Here is a 14141-nt window from a genome sequence, read left to right as displayed (position 1 = left end):
ACTTTTCGACATTAACTTTTAGACCTTCCTCATTTAATAAAGAAAACACCTGTCTTAAATCCTGTACATGTTGGTCGAGATTATCACTAGTAATAATGATATCGTCTAAATAGATAAATGTGGACTTTCCAAGAACAGGCCTTAACACAATATCCATACATCGCTGAAATGTTGCCGGTGCCCCTGAAAAGCCAAACGGCATACGCAGAAATGCATAAGTGCCAGACTTGGTTATAAAAGCAGTCTTAGGCACGTCCTCAGGCCTAACCCCTATTTGAAAATAACCAGTCGTTAAGTCGTCATATATTTGGTCGATGTTATGTTCCTTAGAATTTCTTCAATAATAGGTAACGGATATACCGGATATTTAGTTATGGAGTTTAATTTACGGTAGTCAATCGCGAATCTCCACCTTTTTGGATGTGTCAATGGATAGTCATTATTTTTCTTACATAAAACCACCGGGCTAGCATAACTACTTGAGATGGGCGTTATGATCTTTTTACGTAGCATATCGGTGATATGCCATTCTATATTTTTTTCCTTATTCTTATCATACCGGTATGCTTTGTGGCGAACTGGCATTGAATCTCCGGTGTCAATACTATGGTTAGTAACCTGAGTAAATCCTGGAATATCACTAAATAACGAAGCAAATTCACTTAACACTTGTCGGATTCTTCGTTGCTCTTCATTAGGCAGGTGGTCAAGTTTTAACATCGGCAGTTCAGCCTTTTCTTCTCGAACTGGTTTCATCGTCAGCTTAAGGGACGCTTCATTAAAATCCAGCGTTGCTTGTGCCTCTGAAAGAAAATCTATTCCTAAGATAATATGTGCTTGCAGATTCTTTACTATGAAAAACATAACCTTTACTTTTTCGTCCTTGATACGGATGTATAGTGGTAATTTACCTATGCACTTACATCTTTCTCCTTGCGCCGCTAACACTGTCGTATTATCCGAATTATATATGCGGTATTTCCGAAAATACTTCCTAAAAAAATCTTCTGCCACACAGGAACACTGCGCGCCTGTATCCAGGAGTGCGGTGGCTGGGATATTATTCACCAACACTTCAATCTTCGGAAGAGTCAAATTTTTCACCATTACTGTATTTAACTTGTAGGAAGAGGGGTTTTCTTGGCCTTCGGATTTCCGCACCCTCCCGTCAGCAGAAATCCGTTTTAGTTTAAATCCTTTTTTGTTTCCATGCTTTCCTTCTTTTTCCACTGGCCTTGAGACTTCTTTCCTGGGTTGCTATTGAACTGTCGACGTTCGCCAGCTGTTTTTGAATGCTCGGGTTTCCTTGCCCACTGATTCGCTTTGCTTCCGTAGCCGTGTGCTTGACTTTGCTGTGGTCTTGGCGCACCAAATCGGTTTCGTTGTTGATATTGGCGTCTTCTTTCAATGTCCACCGTTCTTCTACTTTCAAACTGGATTGCTAGCTCAAATAACTTTTCCAGTGTAGTCGGATTCCTTAATTCAATAAAGTCTTGCACTTGGGGAAGTAACCTCGGCAAAATCACTTGAATTATCTCAGGATCCGGACGGTTTCCATACAAGAGTTTGAAGACGTGAATTTTTCTTAAAATAAAGCTTGAGAGATTTTCGATTCTTTGCTGATATATGCTGAAAAGTTCCGTTTCTAATTTCGCATGATACCTTACGACAGGGAAGGCTTTTATTAGGGCAGTCTTGAAATTCTCGTAAGTATAGGTGGGACTTCCTGCTTGACCCAAGAGACTTCTGCCTATACATTTGAACCAGTTAAGCGCTTGGCCCCTCAAAGCGCTGGTAGCTAAGGTAACTTTTTGAAACTCGTGCACGGGGTAGAGCATGAAGTGGTCATCCAATTTTTCCAAAAAACTGGTTACCGGTGAGTTTCCATTAAATGTTGCTTCTGGTTTCATCGAAGCGCGCATGGTCTGGACGATGTAACCAAATCCTTCCAGGGCGGCAGCTGGCATTTCTGGATTCTGAGCCGTTTCTGCAGGCAGCACAGGTTCTTCTTGAAACTCGGCCATGGTTATTCTTCTTCGTTGGGCGCCACTATCAGGTTCAATGTTCCGTCTTACTTTCTTTGGGAACATGCAGGGACCTGACTCGGAATAGGGAGCTTACTAAAGCTATGTTCAATAACTGTGGGAAGTAGACAAGATACACAAGAAAGGTATACAAAACCCTTTATTTTTCACTCTTTACAATAATTTCCGTACTTCGGAATACAGAGACCAACTACTTGTGGTCTGAACGTAAGAATATAAAAATATAACTAAACTCTAACTTAAATTTGGAATAATAAACGTGGAAGATTGGCTTTATATTAACAGGGAAGCCGTATGTAGTACAGAGAACTGTTAACACTACAATACGTTTAAAATTATCAGGAGGGTTAAACCTCTGGCCTGGAAGGCAACCAGCAACTGAATAAAACTTCTAAGGTAAGCGGCCTGCTTCGACTAACTCCTTCCTCTCTCTCGCTTGGCAAAAAGCCACAACTTAAGTACTTGGCGTTCGCCAGACAAATTTTGCATAAATAAGTTAACGCTTTTAATTCTGGCCGGAAGTAGAAAATAAGAAGTGATAGTAAAGATTTAAAATAAAATAAACGTTAGTAAAACTTAAGATCCTTACAGTAATTATGTTTTAGTTCTGGTTTCGCCAACAGATGGCGCCACTTGCTTATTCTTGTCCAGGCTTTCTTATCTTATCTAAACATTATTTCCTATCTTGTTCATTTGCGGTTTTGCAGCTGAAGATGATGGTTCGGTAAAACCATCGAAACTAGTCCTGTGAAAATTTTGTGAATTAACGCTGATTTTTGTTGTTTGACTTCTGAATCAGTATTTATTCGGCGTGTTATTGTGTCTTAATCCTTACAGTAGTTTGCGGGATATAAAATACGGTTTTAAATCAAGTAATTTACAAAGAAGATTTCAGTTTATTCAAACTGTATGAGAAGCATTTAAAAATAGATTTCGTAACGAATATTTGGGAATTCTCAAGGTTTCGCATAAAAGAGCTGAAAGGAAAGTTACTATTAAATTGGATGATATTGTTTTGATCGGTAGTAGTGACAAAAAACTTTTTTGGCAACTTGGTCGTGTCATAGAACTACTTCCAGGACCTGATGAAATAAATCGACTTGCAAGAGTAAAGACCCGAAATGGAATTTTGCTTAGAGCGGTTCGAACTCTGTATCCTTTAGAGGCAGCGAAAAATGATGTACCCGTGAAGCTGCAGAATGAAAAACAAGATTCGTTGTCTGAACTTCTCAACGTAGATGATAAATCTGTAAGACCTGTAACACGATCTGGTAGAACTGTAACTCCGCCACACAGACTGGCATATTAAGGCTCTTTGGCATTGTTTTACTTTGATGTGAAAGTTCACTTTTTTTTTTCTTTTCCTTAGGTGGAAGGATATTAAATATTTGCATAATCGCCTGTAGTAACGGCAACCGCCGTCAATAAAATGAGGTGCTTTCCTTAGTGGCACCGCAGTTCATTTTAGTTCGAGCCAGAATAGACCTGCCCGGGGGAGAAGCCAGGGGATGAGAGATTCCGGTTCCCGTCTTGTTCCGGTTCCAGTCCTGTTCCGGTTCCCGTCTTGTTCCGGATCCCGTCCTGTTCCGGTTCCAGTCCTGTTCCGGTCCTGATCCAGTCCTGTTCCAGTTCCAGTCCGGCCGTTTAAGCCCAAAACACGTAGGAGCGGAAGTCTGAATCTAGCGAATGGAGATATATGCCGAAAGCGCTAGATGAATTTTGTCTTTTAAAAGAAAGTGTTCTTCACCGTGCCGGCATAGCTGTTACTTTAAAGCACTTTGAATGTTTTCCACCTAAGATGTTAAGTTTTCGTTTATGATGTTAAGTTTACATAATTTTTGAAGTTGCAGTTGAATAAACCTTTAAGTTTTAGACAAGGTTTTTGTGTTCTTCAGAAAATTTTAGATTCGAAGTCAGATATATCACATAGGATTTAGCGGAAAAATCAACAGTGCATTGCTTCATCAATATATTCTCACGGCTTATCGGTGGAGGTGTACCAAAAAAAAAAAATCAACTGGCAAAATATTAGGTACTGTTCTATTATCGGGATCGGATTAACAAATGTAGGCATGTACGTACGTACATATATGTGTGTATGCATACACATTCATTCGTACTTACATATATGAACACACTCACATACATCCATATGTACATACATACATATGTACATTTCTGAATTAGGTCCTGATAAAAGAACAGTGCCAAATATTATACAGAAATAGATAAATTATGTGTTTAATAGGCAATACAGTGGTTATTAAAATAACGCGCTTACCAACCAGTTTAAAATCTTTTACCTACTTCAACACAGCCTCTTTCAGACATTTATAGATTTAGAAATTTCCTGTGAGGAGACAGCAGTAAATTTTCAAGTTCTTGCTACATAATGTAGAGTTTTACGAAATTAACTAAAACATACATAATACAGAGTAATGACACATTTCTATATTTTAAAAAGAAATTAAAAGACATTCATAATTGGAGGACATCAAAATCAAAACATACTGATATGGCAACAAAATGAACTCAAATATAAACAGAACCTTATTTTTAAAAATTTTACGATACTTCTTTAGTATTGCAACTTCCATTGTTTAAACATCAAGCTGGCATCAGAATTATTGCCAAGTTCATGTCTCATGTACATGTACACTTTGTTGCTGCCCTGCTTCCTCAATTGCTTTTAATATGGCGTAAGAAGCATTCCAATTTCTCAAAGATTTTTGCTATATTAACTCTGCAAAGTAAGATTCACGATGATAGTGAAATGTGCCTCTTCGATTTTTATTCCACCACTTAGCGGAGCTCCACAGTCTTTCTATATTTTATATATGAGCAACTATTCTTAGATCAAGAAAATGAAATTTATGGTCCACAGAAAAATGTCTGTAAGCTGGTATTTACCAGTTCCTGTCTTTTATATTCTCACCAGAAGTTTGAATAAATTGTCAATCCTTCTTGTATACGGTTGACAACTTTTGGCATGAGTGTTGATGGCTCTCTATTTAGAAACTGGGCGAGAGAGAATTTTTCAGTTTTTGGCATAACTTGTCATATATACAGTATTATGGAAGAATCATGCCAGTTTCGGTTTTTTGCTGTATGAACAGATTTTCCGCTATGTTCAAAATTTTTTCAGGGCCACCTATTCACACATTTGGTTGGCGGATCATATGCAGAGAATACATCTCTCTCATAAAAATGTTTCAGTGAATAGTCACATTTTTGTAGTGTTTCTTTCCTTTTATGCAACAAACGCGGAATAAGTCACACTAACCAGTGCGCCTGTGGACAGACTGGCTCTCCGGAGCATTATCCGACCTCCTGTCCCCTTACAGAAGGACTACACATCAACCTTCCGTCGACCAATCGACAATCCTTCTGTAAGTTTTTGAAAAAAACAGAGGCACTTGGTTAGAAAAATAGGGCTTTTAATGCATAAACTGGCCGACCTTGACACAGACCTGTGCCATACTTAGTCAGCCATATAGACGAATAGTAATTCAGTGTCTAGCACCAACTACCAACACCGCAGAATAGCTGTGAATTATCGTAAGGTGTATCCAAAGCTCCTAGTAATATAGCAAGAATCTACTATTTAATCAATTTGCATTATGCCAACCAACCGAATTATGTCTATTACCTGTACCGTAATATGTAAATAAGGACCATCTGTACCTGTTTATAAATGTATCTTAACTACCATCACCATGTATATATGTTTTATGTATGTATATGTATAATGCACCCAATGATTCTATACTCAATGTTAATTATTTGTATTTGTATATATATGTTCTAGTATAAATGTTACTGTATTTATCATTAACTGTATTAATCATTACTACATTATTGTATTAATATTATTTAGCATCATCAAATTAATAGCACCAATTGCACCTTATTACGTACTTTCAAGTCTAAGTATATTTATCTATAATGCTTACGAGACTAAGGTACTATGTGCATTAAGATTGTGAGCCCAATGATTACTATGTGCCTAATACTATGTATATATATCCTCGTATATATGATAATGTAACCATACATCCGAATATAACATCACGCAACATGGCACTTTATCGCATAGTGTTAATCTAGAGTCATAATTCTAAAATATCCATTGCATCACTTACACTAAGACTAACAGCACCAATGAATTGTTCTAGCATTGTATTAAGTATCTTATGTATTATGTACGTATATGCATAATGCACCTATTAATTATGTATCTTATGTTAATTATGCACCTAATATTTTTATATTTTTGTATATATATATATATATATATAGTATTAACAAGTAGAAATATTACTGTATTCACGCGTCAGTATTTAACATTGTGTAACATGAAGCCGTGGCCCACTAGCGGCCGAGCGGTAACGTCGCTGAACACTGGTAATTCGGTCTGAGGTTCGAATTCCGCGAACAGGCTGGCTGCATGGGTGTTTTTGTGGTTTTCCCCATGTGTAACGTGTATACAAGCCAGTTTTCCTTAAAAAGTCATCTATGAAGGCATCCCTCCCTTAAGGCAGATAGCCCTCGAGTGCTTTGCCGTAATGTAATAAACCAAACCAAACCATGAAGCCGTGTCGCATAGTGTTAAACTAGAATCTTACTATAAAATTAACTGCATTTATTACTTTCTATAGCACTGTATTATGAACCATCTGTTTATATAAAGTATATACGGGGGGGGGAAACCTCCTTCAGCTGAGCATGAGCTCATATAATATGATAGCAATGTAGGTAGAAGTGCTTTTTCTTCGGCTTATGGAATGCTGGAGTTGTACATACCATGTCTCAGCACCTGTGTTATTACATCTTTCCTGTACATTTTTGGGATTTAGTAAACCATGATATTTAATAATGATTATATTTGGTTGAAAGTGAACAATAAAATAATAATAATTCTTTCTAATTTAATAATGATTATTCTTAGTTTAGCCTATATAGTTCAGTATTAATGACTCTGTAACTATAACATGTATATACTATTTACCTATTAAATAATTCTGTTAAGATATGTATTGTTTCTTATAAAATATCAAGTGGATGTATAAAAGTTAATAATTTATTAATTTTTAACAGTTTTTATTTAACTCATTTCATCTTCCTTTGCTTCCGTTGTCTAGTTTGTAACATACACAAACACTTACCAAATGTGATATGTTTTCCTTTATATATATATACAGTGGCTCCCAAAAGTGTTCGTACACTTGTGATTTTCATTGAAATAGGGCTCTATCCATTTTTTAAAAGTAAACTTTCTGAATGAGATTTTAATTATAAGATCTATAATCTATTCGTAACAAAATTACATGAAATATTTTTTAAATATAGCGAAACTTTATTTTTAAGAAATTAATAATAAAAAAATGACAAACATTTTATCTCACAAAAGTCTTCGTACACTGAAATATTTTTAGATAAAATCAAAATTAGAATTATCGTTCACCGATTTTTTTTTTTTTTATTTTTTTTAATTTTTGCATTGTAGTGGCATTTAAAGAATCGTTTGCTTTAATTTTTTTTATAATATTCTATTTATTATTGAAAAATGGGTCGCAGTCGTAAAGAAATTACAAACAGCATTCGAAAATAGATAATTTTTCACCATAGTAGTGATAAATCAATTCGAAATATCGCTAAATTAGTTAATTTATCCCATTCTACAGTGCAGTATGTGATAAAATGTTTTAAAGAAGAAAATTGGATTGAAAATAAGGTAAGAAATTTCGACCGAAAAAGTTAACTAAACGTGATGAGAGATTTATTATTAGAAAATTTGTGAAAAATCCACGTTTGAGAGCAAGATTCTGCAGAATTTAATGCAAAGTTTGTAAGGATCCTATGTTTTACTAACGTTTATTTTATTTTAAATCTTTACTATCACTTCTTATTTTCTACTTCCGGCCAGAATTAAAAGTTTTAACTTATTTATGCAAATTTGTCTTGCTAACGCCAAGTACTTAAGTTGTGGCTTTTTGCCAAGCAAGAGAGAGGAAGGAGCTATTAGAAGCAGGCCGCTTGCCATAGTAGTTTTACTCAGTTGCTGGTTGCCTTCAAGGCCAGAGGTTTAATCCTCTTGATAATTTTAAACGTATCGTAGTGTTATCAGTTCTCTGTACTACATACGGCTTTTTGTTAATATACGGCCAATCTTGGAGTTAGGCACTTGTTTGATTAATCCAAAGTTAATTTAGTTAGATTTTAGTTAATATTTTTATATTCTTACGTTCAGACCACAAGTGGTTGGTCTCTGTATTCCGAAGTCCGGAAATCATTGTAAAGAGAGAAAAATAAAGGGTTTCGTATACCCTTCCTGTGTGTATTGTCTACTTCTCAAATTTATTGAACATAGCTTTAGTAAGCTCCCTGTTCCGAGTCAAGACAGTCAATGTTCCCTAAGCAAGTACGGAGGAACACAGAACCTGATAAGTTTTCTACTTCAATTTCACCTGAAACTGTTCGACGAGTTCTCAGAGAAGCTGGATTACATGGGCGTTCCGCCCGTAAAAAGTTTTTTTGTTAGTGAGAAAAACAGAAAGCTTAGGCTTTCATTCGAAAAATCAATGATAAATACACCCGAAACGTACTGGAATAATGTCCTAATTGCTGACGAAAGGAAATTTAATATTTTTGGTTCCGATGGTCGAGTAACTGTATGGAAAGAAGAAAAAATGAGGAACTTCATTCTAAGAACTTAGTTTGGAACATTTAAGCATGGTGGTGGAGGTGTTCTTGTCTGGGGGTGCATGGCAGCATCAGGACTAAGTTATTTGGTATTTCTTGATGGCATAATGAATCATTCTCTTTATTTAAATATTTTAAGAGACAATTTAAAATTATCAGCCCAAAATTTGGGTATTGGAAACAACTTTATTTTTAATCATGATAACGATCCTAAGCATGCGGCTCTCAATGTTCGCCTGTGGTGTCTATAATTGTCCACAGGTTTTGAAAACACCAACTTAGTCGCCAGATTTAAACCCCATAGAACAAATTTGGAAAGAATTAGAGATTAGAGTACGGAAACACGACATCAAAACGAAAAGCGACTCAAAACAGTCATGATGGAAGAATAAATGAACATTGATACAGAAGTTACAACAAAACTAGTAAAATCTATTCCCAGACGTTTAAAAGCTGTTGTAGATGCTAAAGGATATCCTACTAAATAATAATTTAATGAAAAATGAAAATATTTACTATTATGTCAAGATTTTTTTGAAGTGTACGAAGATTTTTGTGAAATAATATGTTTGTCATTTTTTTTAATATTAATTACTTAAAAATAATAAAAAACATTTTTGTAAACCTGGGATTTACAAAAAAAAAAAAAAAAAAAAAAAAATGAGGAGGAAGCAGTGAAATTACTACAGAAAAAAGGGATTCCTCATAGCTGAAAATTTTATAAAAATAATCCTGAAATGATGTGTTTTACCAATTACGATACACCAAAATAATGTTTCAATCTTAGATCTTACCCAGAAAAAGTCTCAGATTTCGCACTTAATTTGAAGGATCGCATCTAAATTTCCTTGGAGCTCTAAAATTTTTGTACTATTGGTACCATGGACTGACCTCGGTTGAATTTTGTAATATGCAATACAGTTGTTGATTGGAACAATTATATGCAGAAATTTTTTAACCATTTTATATCTAGGTATGTCTCATGCTTGTTACTGAAGTCTGTTAATAAATGTTATTTTATCAAATCCTAGTTGATTTCTCATTTAAACTACAACAGTGCACAATCCTAAATGTTGGAAATTATTTCTTGCACATTTTAATTTTTATGAAAATTGTTAAAAAATATATAGAAGCATTTATCATGCCAGCAAATTGGAGTTAATGGCAATCGTATGGACATTGAACAGGTAAAGAGAATTCTTAATCGACATAAGATTTACAATATAGAAGCATTTACTGCAAGAGAAAAATTATTTCTAATGTGTCATCTAAGTAATTTGACAATTATAGCGTTTAAATATTAATTACATTGGCAAAATGACAATTTTATGTGCTACCTCTCTTGCAAGAAATATATCTCATTTTAAAAGCATGAAAATGTTTTAAGACTTGTTTCTAATATTTTTTCCCTCTTATGCAAGAAATATATCTCTTATTATACAGCAAGGATTATATACACCATAAGTTTGGCATATTGTTACTATTTTAGGTTATGTGCTATTAATATGCGCTACGCACTTACAAGAAATAGCTATCTTGAAATTTAAAGTTTAAAAATGATGGTAATTATTTTAATTAATAGTGTCGAGCTGATATAATTACAGAACAATTTTCAAATTTTAATTAAAATCAGATTTTTTAATACATAATGAAAGCAATCTTTCATTGAACATTTTTATAAACAAAATGGTATATATCAAAGGACTATTTACCATTAATTTAAATGGAAAAAGGTTCTCGGATTAGAAAAAAAAATTCAAATTATATTTAAACAAATTAAAATTACTAAAATATAAAATAATGTAATAAATATATAGTCTAATTAATAATATTATTAATAATATTGTCCTTTTAAATTTTTATTGGCCTTTGAAATGCTAATTAATAATATTAATTAATAATATTATTAATTAGCATTTAAAAGGCCAACAAGTGCATTATAATTTCAGGTGGTTGAGTAATGATTATGTTTGGTATCCTAAGTTGTCAAAGATCCGATAATAAGATATGCAATCTTTTTATGCAAGTAAGATATGCAATTTTTTATGCAGAAAGAAGAACGAGGATCATTTAGTAGTATCTTAACCACTGCTTGAGTGTGTACTGTTCCTATGATTTCTATGCCTGTTTGCTCACAGAACTGGCAATTCAGGTTTATATTGTGTTAATGTTAGCATAAAATATTAAAATTAATATATTCAATAAACAAAAATTTGTTTTCATACATGATCAAAGAATTTTGAAAAAACTGTGTTAGATCAGTACACTTTCTTAAAATTAAGGCGTACATTTTTGCAGTCATTACATTAAATAAAAATATTAAATAATAATTTTCCTTTTTCTTTCTAGAAAAATGAAAATCCATGCTTTCTTTTACAACCCTTAGTTCTTTCTGAGAGTAAATTTAAGACCTTTGTAAAAAAGAAGTGGCATAAAGGATTTAGTTATTATAGTCATATAATTTGGGAATAATAAATTTCCAAATATTAAAAATATTTACTAATCCTAAATATTTATTTTTAATATTTAGGAGTGGGCTTTTTTCTAAAAATACAGAACTTGCCATTGTTCAGATATAATTTCATTTTTTCTTTCAAAGTATTGAGGTCACATAAGAGATTTTTGAAGAATGAACAAAAACAAAAACAAAAAAAATAAATAAATAAATAAAAAATAAAAAATAAATAAATAAATAAATAAAATAAAAAATAAAATAAAATAAAAAATTGAGTACCACATATATTTTTGTTTTGATGCACTGTATTCATATGATAAATCTGTATTTATTTTGAAACACTTAGAATGAGAATTAAAGGGGTGCAGGTTGGTGGCATTTAAATTTCACGTCACTTTGTGGCATTTGTGTATATAGCAGAGCTTAAATTGCTTCGGTACTTCTCAGTTTTCAAGATAAATTATAATTTCAGCCGGAACCCTAAATAAAAGGGCTCAGGCACTTCTTTTATGCAAGTGAACCACAATTTTAACGCAGAAATTTTGTTTTGATAGTAAATATGTCTTAAAAAACCGATTCTAACTTCTGAATGCAAGCCTGTCTTTCCATCGCACTAAAGCCTTGCACAGAGAGTGAGACTTTGGAGGAAAGAAAAGCCTCCATTTATATGTCAAAGGCTTATTCTCCAGGATATGCAATGAATTTATAAGAGCAGGTAAATTTTGTATTCCTCAAAAAACTAAAAGTGACGCCCTGGTCGTGGACATTCCATGCTAGTGACTTCCTTCTGCAGAGCTGTAGACTTTCTGAATGATGTAACCAAACGAGGGACCACTGCTGCCACTTGTACCGCAAAGTTTTATATTTATTCTTACGTTGTATTCAGGACAATTTATTCACGAAAAAGTAATCGGTGAAAATTTCTGCTTGACGGCTAGAATTACATTGACAGGGAATCGCGATCAGGTAGTCTTGAACTCTTCCCTCTTTATCTTTAAAGCTACATTTTTCAGTTAAATTGCTTTCCATACCCACAAGTTCTTTCTAGAATTCTCACTACTCTCCTTAGTGGAGCTTTAATCGTTTTATCTTTTTTCCTTGGTGTGCTGCCAAAAAAGAGTGATACTTATCATCCCTTGGAATAGTACATTTTATGTATAATCAGGTTTTAAACTCAGACGGAGATCAGCTGAGCTGCTTCTTAGCATCTAAGTTGAATAAGCCTGTAATTTCGGACAATGCCTCACATAAGACAAGGTCCGATACTTTTTTCCTATTTAACTATTCAAAATTAATTTAATAATTTATTAAATTAGTCTTTACATTTTTCTTAATTTAATTAATTAAATTAGTTAATTTAATCAAATTAATTAATTTAAATTTATTATCTAATTATTTAGCAATTTTAATTATTTATTTATTTTTTCTTTCCTTTGTCACAGTCTTCCATAGGGCTCCGGTACTTCTAATTTTAGAAATTAAGCCCTGTTATATAGCATGGAAAAATAAGTCCTCAAGAGTTAATGGGAACGGAAGAGGGGTAGATGATCTTTGGATCTATCTCCTGGTCATTGTTTCAAAATGAGATAGAGCTGGACAAATTCATATCGTCACCTATAATGTGTCCAAAGTTTAAACTAATGACAGACATAGCCAAGTGCCCTCTTGGTCAATGATTTCGTAGACGTTTTTGATGTTACTATCAGAGGAGTCTATCATTATATTTAGAATTTAACTAAATCAAAAGTTACTATGTGTTATTAATTGCTTCATCATTCAATTAATTTATTATTAAATAATGAATTAGTTAAGTGATTTTTCCTTCTATCGTGTCTGAATAATTTTATATTCTGAAGCTGTCATTGCAATATACATATAGAAATTATAAATTTATTCATTATTCCATAATGTAATGGATGAATTAATATGCTTAAGGATATTAATTCTAAGTAATTGCAATTGCTTTCAGCTGTTGCAAAAAATGCCTTCAAAGCTTCTTAACTAGGGCAATTAAAATAATGCCGATATCTTAAGTAAAATTCATTGTACGAAATATGAGGTACTGAATATCACGAAAAGTAATAAACATATTGCCCATTAGGTAGAACAATTCTATGTTCAGATACTTGTTTATGAGACTGCCTTTATCGTCACCATTTTGACGGTATTTACTAACAGTGAATTCTGTGGATGTATAGCAAAATAAAAATATTATATTATGAATTGTTATTTTACCGGCACGAAAGCAGTTGATGAACACTTCTTTCACCGAATCAATTGGGCGCAAGCAATTACACGCTTCAACAACATCACATCGATGTGTATGCCAAAATGAAACTTTAAACAAAGTGCACAGATTCTTTTATACATACTCATCACGACATCTTGTATACTTAATAGTTTTTTTAATTCTGACATGCAAAGCAGCTAAACATTGTTTATTTCTGAAACTAGCCTCTTTCTTATTTAGTCTTGCATGTTGACACACATGGAAGACACTACTTCGTAGGAATATCCATCAAATAAAATTTTATAAAATTCATTTTCCTCTTCGTTTGACATACTCGCGGCCATCACAAATTTGAAACGTAAACTGACAGCGTTATTTCCTTTTGCGCATGCGCTTGTCGTCACAATTTCGCCAAGACCTGTTAATTTTATGGTAACTTGTTCGTACTTCTTGGATAGAAGTAGTTCATTTAGTTTGGTTATTTTGGGGTGGCCGATGCTATTCGCACCAGCGAGTGGTGCGATTAGCCGCTTGAGCTACTCGCACCAACGGTAGGGTACGAACTGCGCCAAATTTGATCGAAAATCCCCGTCCCCCTCTTTTCTAATCCACGAACTGCGCGACGTTTCCTGTCCCCCATTTCTTTCCAAGAAGATTGGGTGCTACAAAAAGTCGTTTATCGCCATTAATGGGACATTCTATTGAGACT

This window comes from Stegodyphus dumicola, chromosome X1 (assembly GCF_044657685.1).
Source record: "Stegodyphus dumicola isolate Sdum_Otavi_A_Nest chromosome X1, ASM4465768v1".
In the NCBI taxonomy this organism is placed as follows: Eukaryota; Metazoa; Arthropoda; class Arachnida; order Araneae; family Eresidae; genus Stegodyphus; species Stegodyphus dumicola.
The sequence above is the reverse complement of the archived record's forward strand: the minus strand, read 5'-3'. Positions refer to the sequence as shown.